Source organism: Cervus elaphus, chromosome 16 (genome assembly GCF_910594005.1).
Source record: "Cervus elaphus chromosome 16, mCerEla1.1, whole genome shotgun sequence".
In the NCBI taxonomy this organism is placed as follows: domain Eukaryota; kingdom Metazoa; phylum Chordata; class Mammalia; order Artiodactyla; family Cervidae; genus Cervus; species Cervus elaphus.
Window position 1 is genome coordinate 8,191,836 of NC_057830.1, and position 22,131 is coordinate 8,213,966.

At 43.0% G+C, this 22,131-nt stretch overlaps 1 long non-coding RNA gene across 1 annotated transcript in view; it reads right to left on the reverse strand.

The window, feature by feature from the left end:
* Positions 1 to 999: 999 nt before the first annotated feature.
* Positions 1,000 to 22,131, reverse strand: part of LOC122709998 — a 40,847-nt gene continuing 19,715 nt past the window's right edge. Inside the window, exon 4 of the long non-coding RNA XR_006345799.1 lies at positions 1,000 to 4,587. This is a non-coding gene — a long non-coding RNA (uncharacterized LOC122709998). The remainder of the gene's footprint in view (positions 4,588 to 22,131) is intronic.

The window sequence follows — 22,131 nt, forward strand, 5'->3', positions numbered from 1 at the left end:
GGACACAACTTAGCAACTGAACAACAACGAAAAAAAACCAAGACCCCACTCCTCTCCCCAAATTCAGAACCAACTGCACAATTGAATTAGAATCATATTTAAACAAGAGAATCCAAATGTCAGATTCATCAGATAAAAGTTTGGTTTGAGCATGGAAGTCTGTGAAATCATGGGCTTCCTAACACTTCACCTGAAACTAGCATTTGAAAGCACCCAGTCAAGGGCAGTTCCACATGACTGTGTACCCTCCTCAGTCCCATGAGACCAGACAGTTTTCTTAACCACATGGCAGAAAACAGACTGGAACATTGCCCCTCTGCAGGCAGGCAGATCCAAAGAGAGAAAGGAAAAATCAATTAACCAATGGCTCTCAAACTTGAGTGGGCATCACAACTACCTAGTGGCCTTAACACACAGATGCGTGGGCCCATCCTAAGGAGCTTCTGATTCAATAGGCTGGGCTGTGGCCTGATAATTTGCATATCTAACATCTTTCCTAATGATATTGATGCTGCAGGTCTCGGGACCTCTAATCTAAGGTGTGCTGTGCTTAGTCACTTAGTCGCGTCTGACTCTTTGCGACCCCATGGACTGTAGCCCGCCAGGCTCCTCTGTCCATAGGGATTCTCCAGGCAAGAATGCTGGAGTAGGTTGCCATGCCATCCTCCAGGGGATCTTCTCAACCCAGGGATCGAACCCAGTTCTCCCGCACTGCGGGCAGATTCTTAAGCATCTGAACCACCAGGGAAGCCCAAGAATACTGGAGTGGGCAGCTTATCCCTTCTCCAGCAGAACTTCCTGACCCAGGACTCAAACCAGGGTCTCCTGCATTGCAGGCGATTTCTTTACCAGCTGAGCTACCCAGGAAGCCTCTAATCTAAGCTCAGTATTTTCAGCTGAGAGCCACTGATCTAAGCTAAGTATCCACAACAACTTCTCTCAAACTCAGCAACCTGATCAAGTCACTGCTCCCCTGCTGAGGGGCAGCAGGGAGGAGGGAGGAAATACAGAGTCTCCAGAGACCCAGGCAGAGAGCTTTCTGCATGGAGTGAGGTGTGGGTGCCCCCCACAACCCCAGCCTGTTGCATCTTTAGTGATTCTTGTTCATGGAGTGCTTGTTGATTTACTGACAAGAATAAAAGCAATGATATTATAATTGTACTTCACTGTATTAACTACAAGATCATTTGTTACAATACCAGTATAATTCCTAAGAATAGTTATATTACTCTTCTAGTTAAAAATAGAGTTTCATAATTTTCAATGTGTTGATCTAAGATGAAACAGCATAACAGATGGGACGAGGGGAGAATTCTTATAATTCTTCTCCTTGAAGTTATAAGCAATGGTGAATTGGAAGTTGCTCTAGACTTTACACTTGTGCTACTGATTTGAACAGTTGGCAATCTGCATTAGAGAAACACTGAGGGGATTAGTATCTTCCCCTAGGAGCTTACGGGATCAGGATTGTTGTACACCTTGGCTATTTTTTAAGTTCATTGACCTTGGGGGTGTCACATCCTCTTTCTGACCCACTTTCCTTATCTGTAAAAGACAACAGAAAGGTCTTTACCCTGTTATCTTCCTCTGTTTAGCCTTGAGTACTTTCTATTTCTGCATGGTACAAGTTCATCTGGTTCTTGCTGATTGAGAGCCCTTGAAATCAAGTAACTCATCTCATTCAGTAAAGCAGAAAAACAAACAAACAAAAAAAACATGGCTACAAGGGAGGTAGAAGTCTGGTGAAATGCTGACTGTCAACTTGGCCTTCTTTTCAGCCTGAACTGATTTGATTAAAGGAGAAGATAAGAGTGACTCCCACCCCCGGGTCTAGAGAAGAGATCTTTATGCTAAGCAAGCAGCCAGAAGGAGTTTAAACATTCCTCCAGCCTTAGAATATCTCCCAAGGTTGAAAAAGCTAAATCAAATCAAAATTTTGTCATCATCAAGCATTCGAGAGGAATAATTTTCATCACGCTAGGAGAGTGTGGTTTCTCTGCCTGCTTGGAGAAATATCTGCTAGGAGGATTTGGAGACAGGTAAAGAGGACCCAGTAGATGGGTCTCCTTGTATCTGATGAAGCTGACATTTGACTTCTTTTGTTTAAATATGGCTTTAATTTCCCTTATTCTGTTCGTCCTGAATTTGGGGAGAAGGGTGGGGTATCATTTATTGGGCCCTTTATAACCACAACAGTTATTTATGTTTCCTTATGCCAGATGCCATGCCCATGTAAAGCTGAAGGAGATTTGAAGGGGTCCAGCTCACTCACTCTACACTTAAGGCAACTGAAGCCTAGAGAGGGGAAGATACTTACTCAAGTTCATTCAGGAAACTAACTGGAGGTGGAAGAGTTCCAGCCCTGGAATAGAACGAGGCAGGTTCATCAGGGGTCACATTAAAACCCATTCATCAGCTGCGAGTGTTGGTTGGCTAGGCTAGCTTTCCAAGCCCACAGATGGTAACCAGCTATCAAGTCTGGGCAGGGGTGCATAGAGGGTTGGAAGCCACTAGAGCTGAAGCCAAGGCATGGTTGAGAGCCTGGTGGCAAAGATGGATGGAGTGAGAGAAAGAAGTCTGCCAAAGACAAAGCCACCAGGAGCCAAAAATTTGAGAGACAGAGAAGGACCGGTCAGAGGGGTCCAAGCCAGAGAGTGGCACAAACAGACACCCAAAGAGATGTGCGCCTCAGCAAGGACCAGTTAACACTATCCATGTAAGTGAGGGGTTCTAGCAAAATATGGACAAGAAAGAAGCCCGCTGGGTTTAGTAACATGGAGACTGAACTGACCTCAGTGGGAACAGACAGGGAAGCGGGGGCAGAGGGAGAAGCCTGAACAAAATGAATTGACAAGTGAGTCTGAGAAGAGGGGAGGTCCTGAATATAGACTCTGCAATGATATGTTTAACAGAGCCCAACACACAGTATGTGATCAGAAACATGGGAGTAGAGAAGAAGGTGATAAAGGTAAACCAGAGGAATGTATATTCCAGGATGAGAAGAAAATGCCACGCAGCGCACAGCAGAAGGATGAGAAGCTAAGGTTTCTGTGGAACTCTTTGTGGTAAATTGATGCTTATGTATTATTCAAAGACACGTATCCATATATTAAATTACAAGACTGAAGAGACAACAAAGAGAAAGGTCTCCTCTCCCTCCAGACAGATTCTTTGCGTCTCTGGCACATCTTCTATTCAGTCTAAATATTTATGGAGAGAGCTTTACTTGGAGTTGGACCATCTCCTTCAAGGAATCTTAGGCACATGACAAAGAAGAAGAGCAAGATGATGAATGCAGGCTGCGTGGTGAGGTGGGTGGGAGTGCCCGGGGCAGGGGTTTCTGAGCACTGCATTTTCCAGAGAGAAATTTGGAGGGAATTTGACCTTATGGGCAGGGACACAGTAATCATAACCTGTAGGAACATCTCAAGATGGGTCATCAGAATGATTCATTTGCTGTTATGTCTGTCTTTCTGTGTGTTAATGTTGAGATATTGTCAGTGATGACTCCTGGGAAGGAAAAGATGGAAAAGCCCTTCTCCGTTTGACTGCCATTCACTTATCTCTGACCCACAGAGCCCGTGACCTGGTTCTTGCCTACATCTCCATCTCCGTCACTTTCAACAGTAACCCTCACTAACCCAGCTCCACCCACGCTGGCTTTCGCTGTTGTTCAAATACATCAAACTGGACCAGGCTCAAGACATCAGTCTTGTTTTTCCTCTGTCTAGAAGGTATTTTCAAGATTCTTCTCCATCTCTTCTTTGAGCAAAAGATATGCCCCTGAAAAGGCCTTCTCTGACTACTCTTTTTAAAATAAATACTGCTGGGAACCTACTGGATAGCACAGGGAGCTCAGCTCAATGCTCTGTGATGACCTAGATGAGTGGCGTGGGGGGGGTGGGAGGGAGATCTCAGAGGGAGGGGATGTCTGTATACATATAATTCGCACATGCATGCATACAATTCAGAACATAATTCACATTGTCATACATCAGAAACTAACACAACGTTGTAAAGCAACTATACTTCAATAAAAGACACACATACATATGTAAAAAATAAATCCTAACCCCATATCATTCTTTAGAACTTTGCCTTGTTATATTCTTCACAATACTGCTACTTGAATAATTACGCATGTGTTTCGTCTCTCCCACTAAATAGAGGAGCATTTTGCCTTAGTACTGCATCCCCTAATATGAGCACCTGGCACAGAAGAGGTGCCCGATAAATATTTAGTGAATGGGTGAAATCATGAATTGGTTGAATCCATTAATCCTCCAGGAAGGCATTTCCATTCTCCCAGGCTTGGGTAGGTGCCTCTCATCTCTGCTTCCACACTGTCCAGGTGTCTACGCCACGTGACTATATGATGTATGAGAATAAAATGTTCTTGTGGCTGGCTCTCCCAGGTGTTGGTAAGTTCCTAAAGCTCATGAATCATGGCTGATTTATCTTTGTCTCTCTGGCATCTCACATGGTGTCATTGTTCACTGGACTGAAGGGGAATGGTTTCACACACTAAATACCAATAACTGAGCAGTGGGACAAACGGTGGACTCTTGGGATTTAGCAATGATTCACCTAGAAGAAGGAGAGATGGTGCTGCCATAAATGACATTTAAATCAATCAACAAAATATATTAAATAACCATTCAGAGTGATATCCTTGGTCAGAAAGCAGCATTTTGAATCAAAGGACAGTCGTCTCTATTCTAGCCATGGCCTTTATGTCATGGGCCATTCCCATCCATACAGTGAGAAGATTAGGCCATGCAATGTCTAGAAGTATCCATGTTCTTTCAGGATTCAATATACCTAGGACAGTGAACACTGCAATGGAGTAAGAAAAATATAGAGAATGCATATATTCTGCCCTCAGAAAAGGCAACCATGCAAGGATTTAGAGCCAAAGCCAACTGGATTTGAACTCAGATGCTGGAATTTACAAACTCTGTGAATTGAGGAAAATGCATTAATTAGTCTAGGGGCTTCCCTGTGTGGCACAGTGGTAGAGAATCCACCTGCTAATGCAGGAGACTAGTTCAGTCCCTGGATTGGGATGATCCCTGGAGGGGGAAATGGCAACCCACTCCAGTCTTCTTGTCTGGAGAATCTCAAGGACAGAGCACCATGGCAGGCTACAGACCATGGTGTCACAAAGAGTCAGACACAGCATCTAAGCAGAACACAGTTCAATAAAGGGTACCATGTTTTGCCCTTCTTCGTATATCCCATGACAAGCCTTTTAGGTCAAGTTGCCTTAAGAACTAGAAAATTCTTCTATAGACACCACTCAGCAGAATGAAGATCTCAAATGCTGCTTAAGTCAGCCGACCCCAAAATGGGAAGAGACAGCCCCCCTCACAAGACTAAAGTTTTCCAGATCTTCCCCTTGGGGCCCCTGAGCAGACTCCATCTGTGTTACCCGGGAAGTTTCTGGAGCCATTTCTTTGCTAGAATTCCACAGTAAACATTCTTACAAATGACTTACCGCCTGTCACAACACTCTGCAGCTCCCTTTCCAGAAAGGATTCCTACAGGATGAGGTCAGTCGCTCACTATCCGAGACTTCCATTTTTTTTCACCCCTTTTGGTCTTGCTGTTAGGATGCTGAGCAACAGTCTCTGGCTACATCAAGGGGTTGTTTCCAACAGCTGTGGGAGCAAAACGTTCCAGCAGCCTAAGACAGAGCCTAGGGGATCCAGGGAGATAACGCACAGGCTCTGAATCCATTAGGGGAAATTCCAAGTCAGCAGATGGCATAGCCTTGAAGTACAGTTAATGAGAAGTTCTGGGAGGGAGGTTCAGGGTGGGGGGACATACGTATACCTGTGACTGATTCATCCTGATGTATGGCAGAAATCAACACAGCATCATAAAGCAATTATCTTTCAATTAAAAACAAATTTAATAAAAAAAATGAGGTCCTAGGTACACTTCTAGAGGATTTGGAAATGGATCAAATGTGAAAGTATTAATACCTGTCCTCTCATAGACGCTTTCATTCATCAGCAGACCCTGATGCCATGAATGATGTTCCTTCTCACCAAATGTTGGGGACCCTTGAAAGGACTTCAGCTAAGCACACTGCAGAGTGCATATGACGCCTTACTTGACAGCCTGCCAGCAGTCCCCTCCACACAGGCGTGCGGGCTTTCACGTAAACCTCCCCCTCTTCTTTCTTCACGGGGACCACAAAGTCTCGGGGAATGTCAGGCATGTGCCTACCCACATGTTCTCATATTGCTGAATCAAGAATCAATTTAATAAATCACTTCATCCTCCATTCCATGTAGCTAGCTAATGCTTGATTCACGATGGATGCAGAGGTAAGTGCTGAACAGATTATTAAAATAAAGACTCTTGGCCAGCCTAACTTAGGAGATGCCTATTCCTTTCTCTTTCAATGTGTGTGCTCAGCTGCTTCAGTCCTGTCTGACTCTTTGCGACCCCCTGGACTATAACCCGCCAGGCTCCTGTGTCCAGAGGATTTCCCAGGCAAGAATACTAGAGTGGGTTGCCATTCCTTATTCCAGGGGATCTTCCTGGAGCGTCTGGGATCCTGAAGCTGAACTTCACCCCCAGCCTCCTGAGCAAGTTTCCTAATGTCTCTGAACCTCAAGTCTTTTCTCTTAGAAAAGTCATAGAATGGCAATAATAAGAGAATCTGTCTCCTAGGCTTACTGGGGGGAGTAAGGGTCAACACGTGGAAAGCAGTGCTGGACATTGAGTAGGATCTCAACAGATGTTAGCCATGACTTCCGAGGCCAGCGGTAGCAGTACAGAAATAGTGGCTGGCCACAGTGACGGCAGTACTGGTAGTTGTGACAGTTCGGTAACGTGCTGCGCTCGTCACTGCAGTCCTGTCTGATTCTCTGCGGCCCGTGGACTGTGGCCCGCCAGGCTCCTCCGTCCATGGGACTCTCCAGGCAAGAATGCTGGAGTGGGTTGCCACGCCCTCCTCCAGGGGATCTTCCCGACCCAGGAATCACACTCTTGTCTCCGGTGTCTCCTGCATTTGCAGGCAGGTTCTTTCACCGACTGAGTTACTGGGAAGCCCAGCACAGTAACGGAGGAGCCTAACAAGACTAGTAGTATAGTATTCAGAATAGCAGTAGTACTCACGTCATAGTCGTGGTGTAGTGGTATATTAATAGCAATATACTATAGTGGTGTAGTTTTCATAGTAGTGGGAACGGCAGGTATAGTTACACAGTAGTAATGGCAGTAGTATCAAGCTAGTAAAACATTAGAAATAAAATTCTAAAGTAGCGCTGGCAGAAATAACAGTATTGAAGCACGGCGGTAACAGTAGTAGTATTTGACAGGCACCAGACGTGGGCCCTTGGACTCAAGGAGCCCCTAGTCCCCCAGATTCTCTGAATGTCCAAGATGAAAGGGGGCTTTGGGGACCATCTAGCGCATGCCCACATCATAGCCGTGAGAACACTAAGGTCCAGAAAGTGAAGAGGCCCGCGTGGGACCTCCTGGAGTGAATGTCACAGTGTGGGCTCCAACTCTAGTCCCCTCATTCTCCCTCCGGGACTTTAGCCACTGAACCATAGTCAGTCATTTACAAATCTCCTCTTACCGTCTACCTACTCAACCTCCCCAAATCCACTTTCCTCCCACCCCAAAAAAGCTACATTTCCCCAAACAAGTCAGGCTCCCTGCTACCTCTGTGGTTTTACATATGCCATTTCTTCTACCTTAAAGACCCTACCTCGCTGCTCATCTCAGTAAGACCTACTCATCCTTTGTCATTCATTTCCTTTTTATCTTTTCTATTATTAATTAATTTATTTTAATCGGAGACTAATTACTTCACAATATTGTGGTGGTTTTTGCCATACATTGACATGAATCAGCCATGGGTGTACATGTGTTCCCCGTTCTGAACCCCCCTCCCACCACCCTCCCCACCCCATCCCTCAGGGTCGTCCCCTCATCTCCTTTTTAAATTGGTTCTTAAGTCTTCTCTCCATCCTGGTTCATGGGCTGCATCAGAGCAGCTTATTTTCTTTTTTCTTTTCTTCTAACATGGTTTATCCTAGCATTTATTACACAGAGTTGGAATCCATTTTTTAAGAACAGGCATTATTGTAGTTTACAAATATTAATTCATTTAGTCCTCATAAGAATCCCTATGAAGTTCTCTAAATGTATTTGCTTTATCTCTTTACTAGGCCACTCGTTTATTCAGAAATATTTGTGGAGCACATACTTATGGCCATGCGTTAGGCCCATTCCTGTCATTTCTGTGAACAAGAAATGTTCACAGTGTTAGCTCTGTCCTCAAGATGCTTACAATCTAACGGGAGAGACAGGCAAGGAAGCAGCTGATTTCAATACAACAAACCAAGTCTCAGAATAGGAGAGGCCCTGAGAGCAAATGGAAGGGGCACAACCCAACCTGGGAGGGGGCGAACAGAAGGCTTCTTGGGGGATGTGGCATCTAGGTTTGGACTTGGAGAATGGGTTATTTGGATGGAGAAAAGTGGTAAAAATCTTCTAGAGCAGAGAGAAGTGCATGATCAAAAGACAGAATGAGAATGCAGGCCGGAAAAGTTGGGGAATGGGATGGGGAGGACATAGAGTCAGGAAGAGCTGCCAAAGAGGGGCGGTCAGCAGGGAGGGCTCCACTGGCCTCACCACTCAGGTGACTCAGGACTCCTGAGAAAGGGATGCTGTTGCCTCATTACTTCTGTGTTCCTCATTACCCAGCACAATCTAGCACAGACTAAGTACCTAATGTGTGTGTGTGTATTAGTCACTCAGTCGTGTCTGACTCTTTGCTACCCCATAGTCTGTCCGTGGAATTCTCCAGGCAAGAATACTGGAGTGGGTTGTCATTCCTTTCTCCAGGGATCCCAACTCAGGGATCAAACTGGGGCCTCCTGCATCGCAGGCAGATTCTTCACCATCTCAGCTACTAGGGAAGCCCCGTGAGTATTCTTCAAATGATTACTTGAATGAACAAGCTATGGATAAAGAGCAGAATGCTCTTAGGACTTCACAGAAACTCCTTTTGTTTATGTTTATGGGTTTCTAATATTTGAGAGGAACAATTCTATCCCCAAACACTCCAGGTACAGACTATCCAGGGCTCACTGTGTCCAGAACACAATTGATAGGACTTTTTCTAAAGAAGTCTCCAAAGAGTTCCAGTTTCAGGGAGCCAGAATGGGGACATGTGTTTGTCATTTTACAGATGTGAGGGGAAAAAAAGGGAAGATTCTGAGTAAGCATCAGTCTGAGCCCAAGTGATAAGAGAGTTGAGTAGAGAAGGAACAACATTAAATGAAACTTTTTGAAAATACACAGAAGTACATAAATCATCCATAGTCATGTTGTCCTGATTAGAATCCCAAAATAGAAAAAAGTTATTTTCTTTTTTGCTATTATTTCATCACAGCTGGCAATTCAACACGCCTGGGGGCCTGGAGCTTGTGGATCTTTAAGTTGGGAGCTGGAAAGACTGACCTCAGAGTACTACCTTGCAGCCAGTTCTCAGAAAAAAACCACAGCACTGAGTGTGGGCTCCTGGGATTCCATGGAGACCTCTCATTCCAGCCCAGGCTTTCAAGGAGATAAGGCTCCCTTTGGGGGTTGGCTGGCAGAAGAAAGAAACAGTTAAAGGATAGAGTCATACCAGGCATGGTGCCAAACACCAAGTAGCCCTAAGGGTCACTGGCTAAGAACCAGGCCAACAGGGGTCTGCCAATCAATTACTTACACAGCACCCTCTGTGTCTATGACTGTACTGAGACAGCAGCCCTTGCCCAACACTCATGACATGGTGGGTAGAAAGAGAAGAGTCCCCACAGACATCAAGATGTATTTCCAGTTGCTGGTCCTATCATTATGCTTTGCTTACCCAAGCTAAATCTTCCAAATTTTGCCTGGAAATTAAAAAAAAAGAAAAGGTTATATAGGATAGAATGAAGTAGAGAAGGAAGGAAGAGAAAGAACGGAGCAAAGATCATCAAACAGAGCTATGCTGCTGTGAGAATGAAATGAAATCGCATATTGAAAGCTCAGTTCCTTGCCCCCAGAATGACTAGTGCCCTTCCTTACATTTGCTCACTGTCCACAGAACGGCCTTTTAAAGTCCCCTTGTAACTCAGACTCATGGGAAAAGAGCCTGATGCTGGGAAAGATTGAAGGCAGGAGGAGAAGGGGAAGAGAGAGGATGAGATGGTTGGATGGCATCACCGACTCAATGGACATGAGTTTGAGTAAACTCCGGGAGTTGGTGATGGACAGGGAGGCCTGGCGTGCTGCAGTCCATTGGGTCACAAAGAGTTGGACACGACTGAGCAACTGTACTGAATTGTTACTCAGTTCAGATGTTCCAACATTTGAGCAAATGAACAGAAATGAACTCTACTATTGTCCTCAAGGGAACAAGGATTTAATAAGCAAGCCTTCAGGAATCGCCCCTGCTGGTGAGGGCAGGGAGGAACATCTGCTCACGGTGAACGCGTCACGCCCACCTGGAAGTGTCTTGATGGCTGTGCCCCACACTGCTTGCAAAATCATTAATATTTTTTAGTTTAAACATTGAAAATTCAGAATTAGGTCTAGATGACAGTTTGGGGGTCAGTCGTGCCTAGGACAAAAATCTCAGTTCTACCAACTACCCATGTGTAGTTCTGAAAGTGTTATTTAATCTCTGAAACCCCATTTCCTTTGCCATAAATTAAGATAATATCTATACCTCCTAAAGTTTACACATTAGAAGTTATCAAATATATGAAATTGTCCAGGAGGTGCTCATCAACTTCAGTCTTTCATTCGCTCATTCAATCACCTTCCGTCAATCATTCATTCATGCGAGGAATGGGCATCAATCACCTCCAGGGTGCCCAGAGGTACCCTAGGGACCTGTGATGCAGTTGTGAGCTAAGCCCTTCCTCTGCCCTTATGAACTGTAGGGAAGACAGGCAATTAAAAGATAAACAAATAGATTTCTCCCAGCCGTAAACTGTGCTGTGAAGAGAAAGAAGCAGAGTGTACAGTGGTGACAGTGATGGTGCCAGAAATAAACACAAGATTTTTTCCCCTTTGTTCACACATTTCTTCTCCTTTTGAATTCCAAATTCTCCCACCCTCTGATCTTGGCCCCCAGGAAGCATGAGTGAAAAGTTAAGAGTCTGCTGGACTGAGTCATCTGACATCTTTGAAATAAAGTGGTAGACACCAATAGACAAGTACATGGTCAACAGGATGGACAGCCTGGGTGTCTCTTTGGAGACCCTTGGAGACTTGCAGCTATGCTGTCTCCGGACTTGTCATAGCTGACACGACAGAGACAACTTTTGGGGCATGAGACTTCCCCTCAAAGAAGGCAGTCCTCAATAATGCCATCTTTGTTGCTGAAGAACATCAGCTACCTTGTTCTGAACTGGGTCCAAGTCGAAGGGAAAGAAGGGAACAGCCAGCTGTGAAAAGATCAATTTGTTTCCAATCCTCTTTCTCTTACCGTCAGAGAGGCTGGCTCCCCGACACTGGCTGGCTCTGTCAGGGACAGACGCCAAGTAGGGCACAGACTGGAGAAACACCCCCTGTTCCCACTGAAGCAGGAACATTCAGCCTCTGAACAGAGTCTGTGGCAGCTGTCTTGGAGAGACGCAGGTTGGGATAGCCAAGAGGGACGTCTCGTTTCTGCTTCAAAACTGGAACAATTCAAATCCTCTTCTCATGAGAAAATGCCTGTTAGCTGGCTGTGGGAGAGCCAGCGCTCCCATATACCATGATTAGGAGTAACCTCTAAACTGACGTGGCGTCTTCAGAGACCCATGTGACAGTATTTATGGAAACTGAAAGTTTGTTACAGCAGTCTGTTTCTAGGAATTTATCCTTCAGATAAATTCTCAGAAGTGCACCAAGAAAAATGCAGGGGGGATCTTTATTGCAGCATCATTTGAACTAGCGAACATCTGGAATCAACTGAATATTATGCTGTAGCTAAAAAAAAAAAAAAAGAAAATGAGGTACTTGTAGATTTGGGATTCCCAGGTAGTGCTAGTGGTGAAGAACTCGACTGCCAATGAAAGAAGACCCCAAAGACACAGGTTCGATCCCTGGATTGGGGAGATCCCCTGGGGGAGGGGTATGGCAACCCACTCCAGTATTCTTACCTGGAGAATCTTATGGACATAGGAGCCTGGCAGGCTACAGCCCATAGCATCACAAAGAGTCAGACACAGCTGAAGTGATTTAGCATGCACACACACGCTTGTAGATTTACGTGGAAGGAGATCCAAAAGAAAAAAGAGTAAAGCAAAATGTAACTTTCTGCATATGGGAAAATCAATCTGTTATAGTTAACCCCTCTATCAGTGTAGACATCCTGAGGCACTTCTGTTTATAGTTCTATCTAGATCCTAAGATGTGATCATCTCACATGGCAAAAGGACCCATGTAGGGTCCTACAGGTGTGCAAAATGCTAGCTATTAACACGTCTCATAGGTAGATGGCAGAATAAAAGTTCCCGCAAGTCTCTGTTCAGTCTGCTCCATATATAGACCTGTTTTTCTGCACCAGGATGAAATAGACTCAATAGCCAGATAGGTGGTAATTTGTTTAGACAGTTTATGACTTTTTCTGAGCTTCATTTGAATGAATAACTAAAACTCGACTCTCAGTATTTTCAGGTTTTCAGTCTCTTCATAATGGATGACCTATTTCCTTCTTTCAACAAACAGCACAGAGAACAAACATAAAGGAGCCTAATAACTCCCTAAATGAAAACACCAGTTCCTACTGGCACAATCAGAATTTGCTCCCTTTGAGCTCTAAAACATTCAGATTTTTTCTAGTCACCAATGTTACCAAGTTCATGGTGAGCACCAAATATTAAATAAAAAATAAGTAATTCTGTTCTTCCTGCCACTAGTTCAGTTCAGTTCAGTCACTCAGTCGTGTCTGACTCTTTGTGACCCCATGGACTGCAGCATGCCAGGCTTCCCTGTCTATCACCAACTCCCGGAGTTTACTCAAACTCACGTCCATTGAGTCGGTGATGCCATCCAACCATTTCATCCTCTGTCATCCCCTTCTCCTCCCACCTTCAATCTTTCCCAGCATCAGGGTCTTTTCAAATGAGTCAGTTCTTCACATCAGGTGGCCAAAGTATTGGAGTTTCAGCTTCAACATCAGTCCTTCCAATGAATATTTAGGACTGATTTCCTTTAGGATGGACTGGTTGGATCTCCTTGCAGTCCAAGGGACTCTCAAGAGTCTCCTCCAACACCACAGTTCAAAAACATCATTTCTTTGGCGCTCAGCTTTCTTTATAGTCCAACTCTCATGACTACTAGAAAAACCACAGCTTTGACTAAACGGACCTTTGTTGGCAAAGTAATGTCTCTGCTTTTTAATATGCTGTCCAGGTTGGTCATAGCTTTTCTTCCAAGCAGCAAGCATCTTTTAATTTCATGGCTGCAATCACCATCTGCAGTGATTTCGGAGCCCAGAAAAATAAAGTCTGTCACTGTTTCCATTGTTTCCCCATCTATTTGCCATGAAGTGATGGGACCAGATGCCATGATCTTAGTTTTCTGAATGTTGAGTTTTAAACTAACTTTTTCACTCTCCTCTTTCACTCTTTTTTTTTTTTTTCATTTATTTTTATTAGTTGGAGGCTAATTACTTCACAACATTGCAGTGGGTTTTGTCATACATTGACATGAATCAGCCATGGAGTTACATGTATTCCCCATCCCGATCCCCCCTCCCACCTCCCTCTCCACCCGATTCCTCTGGGTCTTCCCAGTGCACCAGGCCCAAGCACTTGTCTCATGCATCCCACCTGGGCTGGTGAACTGTTTCACTATAGATATTATACATGCTGTTCTTTTGAAACATCCCACCCTCACCTTCTCCCACAGAGTTCAAAAGTCTGTTCTGTACTTCTGTGTCTCTTTTTCTGTTTTGCATATAGGGTTATCATTACCATCTTTCTAAATTCCATATATATGTGTTAGTATGCTGTAATGTTCTTTATCTTTCTGGCTTACTTCACTCTGTATAGTGGGCTCCAGTTTCATCCATCTCATTAGAACTGATTCAAATGAATTCTTTTTAACAGCTGAGTAATATTCCATGGTGTATATGTACCACAGCTTCCTTATCCATTCATCTGCTGATGGGCATCTAAGTTGCTTCCATGTCCTGGCTATAATAAACAGTGCTGCAATGAACATTGGGGTGCACGTGTCTCTTTCAGATCTGGTTTCCTCAGTGTGTATGCCCAGAAGTGGGATTGCTGGGTCATATGGCAGTTCTATTTCCAGTTTTTTAAGAAATCTCCACACTGTTTTGCACAGTGGCTGTACTAGTTTGCATTCCCACCAACAGTGTAAGAGGGTTCCCTTTTCTCCACACCCTCTCCAGCATTTATTGCTTGTAGACTTTTGGATAGCAGCCATCCTGACTGGCGTGTAATGGTACCTCATTGTGGTTTTGATTTGCATTTCTCTAATAATGAGTGATGTTGAGCATCTTTTCATGTGTTTGTTAGCCATCTGTATGTCTTCTTTGGAGGAATGTCTGTTTAGTTCTTTGGCCCATTTTTTGATTGGGTCATTTATTTTTCTGGAATTGAGCTGCAGGAGTTGCTTGTATATTTTTGAGATTAATCCTTTGTCTGTTTCTTCATTTGCTATTATTTTCTCCCAATCTGAGGGCTGTCTTTTCACCTTAATTATAGTTTCTTTTGTTGTGCAAAAGCTTTTAAGTTTCATTAGGTCCCATTTGTTTAGTTTTGCTTTTATTTCCTATATTCCGGGAGGTGGGTCATAGAGGATCCCGCTGTGATGCATGTCGGTCACTCTCTTCTTTCACTTTTACAAAGAGGCTCTTCAGTTCATCTTCCCTTTCTGCCATAAGTATGGTGTCATCTGAATATCCGAGGTTATTGACATTTCTCACAGAAACCTTGATTCCAGCTTGTGCTTCATCCAGCCCAGGGTTTCTTATGATGTACTCTGCATATAAGTTAAATAAGCAGGGTGACAATATACGGCCTTGACGTACTCCTTTCCCTATTTGGAACCAGTCTGTTGTTCCATGTCTAGTTCTAACTATTGCTTCCTGACCTGCATACAGATTTCTCAGGAGGCAGGTAAGGTGGTCTGGTATTCCCATCTCTTGAAGAATTTTCCACAGTTTGTTATGATCCACACAGTCAAAGGCTTTGGCATAGTCAATAAAGCAGAAGTAGATGTTTTTCTGGAACTCTCTTGCTTTTTCGATGATCCAGTAGATCCTGGCAATTTGATCTCTTGTTCCTCTGCCTTTTCTAAATCCAGGTTGAACATCTGGAAGTTCACGGTTCACATACTGTTGAAGCCTGGCTTGTAGAATTTTGAGCATTACTTTACTAGTGTGTGAGATGAGTATAATTGTGTGGTAGTTTGAGCATCCTTTGACATTGCCTCTCTTAGGGATTGGTATGAAAACTGACCTTTTCCAGCCCTGTGGCCACTGCTGAGTTTTCCAAATTTGCTGGCATATTGACTGCAGCACTTTCACAGCATCATTTTTTAGGATTTGAAAGAGCTCAACTGGAATTACATCACCTCCACTAGCTTTGTTTGTAGTGATGCTTCCTAAGGCCCACTCAACTTTGCACTCCAGAATGTCTGCCTCTAGGTTAGTGATCACACCATCATGATTATCTGAGTCATGAAGATCTTTTTGCCACTAGTTAGCTGTGGAATTTTGATCAATCTTCCTGCTCTCACTCAGCTTCAGCTCTTCCTGGCGTCTATATGATAGGGACCATGTGTATTCAGATCAGCTCAAGGATGGCAGATACAGAGCATCATTACCATTTCTCTTCTTGCTTCCTCCAACAGATACAACCAATCACTCATACCATTCTTTCCTATAGATCCTCTGAATCCTTACTGATACAGAAGGGTTATATGATCAGTTCACTTACAGTTAATACAAGTTGATATAATCACCTTCTCCAGACTAGATGATCTCTGAAGTTTATTCCAGATTTGATATTCTGTTTCCTTAATTCACAGATTTATTTGAATCCTAGCTCATTCGTGACATCAACCTAGATTGTTAAAACACAGGTTAGTTTTCCCACTTCTGGGTTAAAGAAACTGGTTCATGTAAGTCAATGTGAACTTGACTTCTGGCTGCTCTGCACTCCTGTCTTATTGTTGATACCTCTACAACCATGCTGCCTCTCTGGGGAGACTGAATATAATTATAGAAAACATATCTTATATAGCAATTTTCAAACTGTTATGCACTATACTGTCAGAGGTATCCAAGGATTTTCCAAGGGCTCCAGTTGGGTTTAAGGACATTTTCAGATTATTAGCTTCCATTTTCACTCCCTGTCAAGAATCTGAGGATAAGGATTTTCCTTCTCATAAATCCCTTTTTCCCACTTTACAAAAGGAAGTCATAAGTCTCACTCATCTTGAGTTGCCTTGGGGTATCAAAAAGCCAGGGCGCCAAACAAAGGTACAATTCAAAATTCTGTTGTAACTGTTGAAAGTGAATGACTCATGATCCAGTAATATTTTGCAAATCAGATGACTTCTAATACTTTGGTTAAAATGAAACTGAATGAAAATCTAATTAAAATATCAGTTGAGAAATCATTTAAAAAAGCTTTTTTGATGATTATCCTTATTCAGTTTTGGCATATAACCTGGTTGGTGGTTATAACTCTGCTCTAACAAAAATCCTCCTTTCAAAAAAAAAAAAAAAATCCTCTTTTCTCTTTTATTTATTTTGGTGAATAGGTTTCTTAGTGATTACTACCAAAAAATGAAAACTAGGAGTAGAATTTGTATAATACAATCTTGTGCTAGCAATAGTAAATATTTAACAGATAAATGATCTAATTGAAAAAATTTATCTCTTGGAAAAGCATTTCCAATAAAATTTTGTTTCATGTCAGAAGCATTTATCAAAATTTAATAAATATATAGCAAACTGATCAACTGAGTACTTCTAATAATTGTTAAGACAATTCAATCAAAAGAAATAATTTTGTGCTAAGACCTTATAGTTATAGAACATTAAAGAAATTTTAATATTTATCTATATGCATTTTATTTCAGAGGAATATAATAAAATGATCAGTGAAAGACTCTCAGGTATAAAAATATACTACATTAGGATCAACTCCTGTGGAAGAAAAGGAATTGAAATACACATTTAAGGAGAAAAAGTAAATAAAAAAATGTTTAATTGTTAAAAAAGATCTTATTCGTACATTTTTAATGGGTAAATGATAGTATCAAATCACCATGGAATTTAGATTTCATTAAATCTATTTAGAAGAGTGATATGACAGTTTTATTTTTTAAATGACCATATTTTTAATATATTTGAAGTTCTATCCTTTGCAACTATTTAAATGTACAATAAAAACATCTGTCAACTTTAAAAGGTACATAGTTTCCTAAGATTATTTTAAAGGGTACTAAAACAAACTCCTAAAGACCACTGTATTTTACCAAAGTGAATTCTCTTCATTAATTATAATAGGGTCAAATCAAATGTTAGTTGTTCAAGGGGATATGATTTGCTAGTGAATTAGTCTATGTAAAGAGGGGGAGGATATCACGTTTTCTAAGTATAAATGTTATTTGTCAAGTTGGGCTAGGATTGGACTCACTCTGAGCCTATTTGTCCATCCCCAGTGTTTCTAACTCTGGACACATGTCACCCTTTGTAACTGGGTGCCCTAACTTGCATTGGAAAAGGTCAGTTTTCATTCCAATCCCAAAGAAGGGCAATGCCAAAGAATGTTCAAACTACTGCACAATTGCACTGATTTTACATGATAGCAAACTAATGCTCAAAATTCTCCAAGCCAGGCTTCAACAGTACATGAACTGAGAAATTCCAGATGTTCAAGATGAAATTAGAAAAGGCAGAGGAACCAGAGATAAATTGCCAACATCCATTGGATCATAGGAAAAGCAAGAGAATTCCAGAAACACATCTACTTCTGCTTCATCGACTAAGTGAAAGCCTTTGACTGTGTGGATCAAAACAAACTGGAAAATTCTTCAACAGATGGGAATACCAGACCACCTGACCTGCCTCCTGAGAAATCTATATGCAAGTCAAGAAGCAACAGTTAGAACTGGACATGGAACAATGGACTTGTTCCAGATTGGGAAAGGAGTATGTCAAGGCCGTATATTGTCACCCTGCTTATTTAACTCATATTCAGAGTATATCATGCAAAATGCCGAGCTGGATGAAGCACAAGCTGGAATCAGGATTGCTGGGAGAAATATTAATAACCTCAGATATGCAGATGACACCACCCTTATGGCAGAAAGCTAAAAAGAATTAAAGAGCCTCTTGATGAAAGTGAAAGAGGAGAGTGAAAAAGTTAGTTTAAAACTCAACATTCAGAAAACTAAGATCATGAAATCTGGTCTTATCACTTCATGGCAAATATATGGAGAAACAATGGAAACAGTGAGAAACTATTTTCTTGGGCTCCAAAATCACTGCAGTGAGTGATGGCAGCCATGAAATTAAAAGATGCTTGCTCCTTGAAAGAAAAGCTATGACCAACTCAGACAGTGTATTAAAAAGCAGAGACATCACTTTGTCAACAAAGGTCTGTATAGTCAAAACTATGGTTTTCCCAGTAGTTGTGTATGGATGTGAAAGTTGGACCATAAAGAAGGCTAAATGCTGAAGACTGATGCTTTTGAACTGTGGTGTTGGAGAAGACTCTTGAGAGTCCCTTGGACTTCAAGGAGATCAAACCAGTCAATCCTAAAGGAAATCAACCCTGAATATTCATTAGAAGGACTGATGCTGAAGCTGAAGCTCCAATACTTTGGCCACCTGATGTGAAGAACTGACTAATTAGAAAGGACCCTGATGCTGGGAAAGATTGTAGGGAGGAGGAGAAGGGGATGACAGAGGATGAGACGGTTGGATGGCATCACTGACTTAATGGGCATGAATTTGAGTAAGCTCTGGGAGTTGGTGATGGACAGGGAAGCCCGGCTTGCTCTAGGCCATGGGGTCACAGAATCATACATGACTGAGCAACTGAATAACAGCAACAACTTGCATTAGAAAAAATAAGATTTTTAAGCCCTGGGTCTTTGTTGAGAGGTTAAAAAATATCTCCTTAGTTACAGTAAATAATGTTGGTGTCTTAGACTCAATGCCTTATCTGGAAACACAAGTAAAGCAGTAAATATCTGTACTATATCTTAGGATCTCCTTTCCTTCTTAGGTCAATTCCAGATACTCTCCTTTTCTTGGCAGATTGTATAGCTGGGGTGAAGGCAAAGTCAGTTACTTCTATTTTAAAATGGGGTTTACTTATTCATTGCTCATATTCAGTAAGCTTACCCCAACACTCACTTTGTACCAAGTTTTAGGTTAGGATCTGGGACTTCAAGGCCAAGCAGACAAAGGTTCTGCCCTTGAAGAGCTAATGGTTTACCTAGGTTCTGCCCTTGAAGAGCTAATGGTTTACCTAGGGGAAGAAAAAAACGTCAACAAATTAAGATACTCTATATGTGCACACTTAGTCGCTTAGTCGTGTCTGACTCTTTGCGACCCGGTGGACTATAACCCATGAGGCTCCTCTATCCATGGGACTGTCCAGGCAAGAATACTGGAGTGGGTTGCCATGCCCTTCTCCAGGGGATCTTCGTGCCCCAGGAATCGCATCCAGGTCTCCTTCATTGCAGGCAGATTCTTTACCATCAGAGCCACCAGGGAAGCCCCAAGATATTCTTAGTAAACATTATATTAGAAGAATCATCAAAATGCTGGGGATCAGAGGAGATGCGGTGATTAATTCAACGAGAGGTGGTTGATATCTGAGCAGGGTCTTAATTAAGAAGTGAGAAGTAAGGGCGGTCCTGGCATAAGACACGGCTTGCATTTTGACATGAAAGCCCATAGGGTCATGACATTTGAAGAATGGAGATTATATCATGGCTCAAGTAGAGAGTAGAATACGCATGTAGGAGGTGAGAATGGGAGGTGATCAAGAAACACACTGACAGTACATCACAAATGGCATTGAAAGCCCTGCTAAGGCATCTAGAGTTTGGATTTGATCTTTCGAGCTGAGGGAAGAAGCATGACTAGCTCAGAATTTGTGTGTGATAATTCTAGGTGACCATGGGTTAAAAGATGTGAACAAAGGCCTAACCCAGCACTGCATACAAACAGATTCTCTGAACAAAACCCTTAGCTGACCTCTCAACTCCTTTCCCTCTCTTAAAAAAAAACCATAACTCCAAATACATGAAATGCCATGCATCCAGTATAAAATAAAATATTTATGTTTTACGCTGAGAAGAAAAGAAAATGAGCCAAGAATAGGTCAGAACTATTTATCTGTTTCATCAATGTTTATCAGGTGCCTACTCCCTTACATGTGCTTCTAAATTTTTTTTTCTTTCTCTACAACTAATCTGCCAAGTAGGAACTACGATCCCCACATTAATGACGTGGATCCTGAGTTACAGATGGGTTGAGTAACTTGCCTGAGGTCACAGAGCAATAAGAACTAGATAAGACTATTTACAAACCAAAGCAGTCTGGCTTACATGCACTTAACCACCAAACCGTCTCTCTGTGACTATCAGGATGCCTGTTACAGACAGTGAGAAGAAAAGCACATGAAACCAGTGGGGAGAGGGAGTGTCTCCAGAGATCAATATGGTTTATCCTTAGCTCCAGGTCAAGTGAGGCAGTTCTACGTGTATGTTCTCACAGGCCTCGTCTTGAGAAGAATGGAGCGTGGGCATGTGTCTGGCTCAGGCCAGGCTCACCAAGAAGCCCTTTGCCACCACCGACCTGAAATGACCAGCTCCACACAGAGGTCATCCTTGCTCTTCCCCTGACCCCATTGTGGTGAATGGCATCACCATCCGCTGGACCCCCAATCCAGGATGCTGCTTCTCTCTACTTCATCCCCCACATCCATTCAGTCACCAAGTCCTGGTAAGCATGTCTTTAGCATAATAGCTGACTTGGTAAAGAATCTGCCTGCAATGCAGGAGACCTGGGTTCGATTCCTGGGTCAGGAAGATCCCCTGGAGAAGAACATGGCAACCCACTCCAGTATTCTTGCCTGAAGAATCCCATGGACAGAAGAGCCTGGCAGGCTACAGTCCATGGGTCGGTCCATACAGTCGCAGGTGTCGGACACACCTTAGCAACTAAAGAAAGAGAGCGTAAATAAAATCTCCCCAATGTCCTCCATCTCCACAGCTTCACTCTGGTCCAGACAGCCATCACGTCTTCTTACTTGACCATGACTGCCCCTCACTGGTCTCCCTTCACTCTGTAGCCAGGATGATGTTCCTAAAGCCCGACTCTCCCCTTGTCCTTGTCCTGCTGACACCCTGGAATGGCCTGTCATCAACCCCCTGCAGGAGAAGAGTTGGAAATCCTTCAACTGGCTGTCAAGGGCCCTGCACGAGAACCTGCCAACTAACCTCCCCTCCAGTCTTCCCCCGACCCTCACTCATCTAAGATTCTAGAAGGTGTTGCTGTTTCTCAGCTCCATACCTGGTAGGGCCAGTCCCTCTGCCTTCTTCCCCTCTCCTCCATACTCTGAAGCATAGTCAAGATTCTGTTCAGGTGTCACCCCCTCTAGCAAGACTTCTCCCCTTGCATCACAACCTCTATTTGCTCTCATGGTCCCCTGTCCCCTGAATTACAATTGTTACTTATTTGTCTCCTCTTCCGGGCTAGATGCCTATTAAGGACAAGCCTCTTCATTCATCTAAATTCCCTACTGCCTAGAACAATGCTAAACACACCACATGTGATCAGTAAATAAGAGTTAAATAAACGGATAAATACCTTCATTGTCAAGTTCACCTCATAATGGATGCTACCGTGTCCTCTGTTGTCCAATCATGTCCAATTCTTTGTGACCCCCTAGACTATAGCCTGCCAGGCTCCTCTGTCCATAGAATTTTCCAGGCAAGAATACTGGGATGGGTTGCCATTGCCTCCTGCAGAGGCTCTTCCTGATTCAGAGATCGAACCCTCGTCTCCTGTGTCTCTTGCATTGACAGGCAGATTCTTTACTGCTGAGTCACTTGGGTAGCCCAATGGGTGCTATATGT